The sequence below is a fragment of the Rhagoletis pomonella genome, unplaced genomic scaffold, assembly GCF_013731165.1.
Source record: "Rhagoletis pomonella isolate Grant_MI unplaced genomic scaffold, Rhpom_1.0 Rhpom_scaffold_00002, whole genome shotgun sequence".
NCBI classification, from domain to species: Eukaryota; Metazoa; Arthropoda; class Insecta; order Diptera; family Tephritidae; genus Rhagoletis; species Rhagoletis pomonella.
The window spans coordinates 58,746,208-58,747,867 of NW_023458556.1; the positions used below are offsets into that span (position 1 = coordinate 58,746,208).

The following is a 1,660-nucleotide window of genomic DNA, read 5'->3' on the forward strand; positions in this document are numbered from 1 at the left end:
GCCGTCTTTTTCGCCGACACGCTCTACTGCCGACTTCTCTTTTCACCTGAAAATCTTCGTCAAGTGGGTTTCTTTAAATTAGAGAACAGGAAGTAATCGCTCGGGTCAGGTCCGACCTGTATGGTGGGTGGTTGATTGCTCCAAATCCGGTGTCGGCCAGGGCACGCATTGTAACTAGCGCAGTGCGCATGGGTGCAATGTCATGCAGGACTTCTTTGGATTCTCCCATTCTCGACAACCACTTGATACACTTTTATCAACTCTGTGACATAATAGTCTCCGTTCACAAAACGGCAGTGTTTGGATGTCCTGAATTGGGATCAGCTTCCAGCGACTCCCTGCCATGCCTGAATTCTCGGCTCCAACGCTTAGTAGGCATTACTTCAAATATTTCCGTCGGCGTTTTATTCTTTTTTGTGAGGAATTTGAGGGCAGCTCTGCACTTCAATTTAGTACAATGCGCGGATGACTCACACATGGTAATGTTTACGGCTTTTTTTTTACTGAAATCCTAAGGATATTACTGACATGAAATTAGGTATTTATAGTGGCATGCAAGAAGAGACAGTAATGACACTTGGAGGTAAAACTTTTCAGTCTCCCCTCGCAAGTATGTACGCATGCACGTATGAACATGCGTGCGTCTCTTTTATCAGAATTGTGTAGTTCTATTATATATTAGCGGCTTTTCCATGCCATTTGAAAATATCAAGGTTGTATTTAACGGTTATGATTAAGATAACAACCGCGAAATTTATTATGCTCGGCGAAATTTGTACAAATCTACTGATATGCGATTATCAGTATGATGGCTTATATAGATTAACTTCGAAGTGTTGCCTTTGCGTGTAACGCTTCAAAAGTAAAATATTTTTCCCGAACTATTCAATAATTCGTTTTTATTTGACGAAAATTTTGTACAAGAAGGGTATTTATGTTTACATGTTTGGTATGCGCAGAAAACCAAGCCTGAAGCACACGGAGGATGAGATAACAATAGTCACGTAGAGTGATTCAATGACCAAAACCTCCTCCAAAGTGTAATGAAAAAGTGTTTCTTTCTTTACAATTTTGATACCCTGTATCCTAATTTGAAAGTTGAAACGATCTTAAACCGCTGCATAACATTCTTCGGTTATCGTTTTTTTCTTTTTTTGAACAATATTTTTTTTCGATATCCGCTTCTGCGCGTGGTTTTGATGGTTTCGAGCGCTCAGCAGTGCTTAGATATAGATCCATATTTCATCAACGAGAACCGCGACAAGTTAAGGTGGTTGGTTGCCTTATACGTGGCGCCACACTTGGACCATAAAAAGCTTTCCTAAAAATTGAATAGTAAATAACTGGTAAATAAGCTGTGTGCCAAGAACGAAGTTTTGCAGGTGGTTGGGTTCAGTCTCGCAGAGCACCACAGGGCCGTTCATAAACAGCAATTCAAAGTTTTTATATCAACCTCCCAAAAGTTGGTCATCTGAGGTAAATCACGTTATCATCCTCAAAGCTGCGGTTACAGTTAGGACCCGGTGCGATATTTCATCGAATTCCAATCGGATATTTATTTATCAAAAGCCTACCAGATCTGAGGGTTGCGTCTGTGCGAGCCCAAGAAAATCTCTGTTGGTATACGGTCGCACTTGTGCTGGTTTTTGAACAGCGTTCC

General features: G+C 41.0%; 1 protein-coding gene across 3 annotated transcripts in view; it reads left to right on the forward strand.

Annotated features, from left to right (window-relative positions):
• The window catches only part of LOC118733871 (carboxypeptidase M), a 60,911-nt gene that overhangs the window by 42,437 nt on the left and 16,814 nt on the right, over positions 1-1,660 (forward strand). The window lies entirely within an intron of this gene.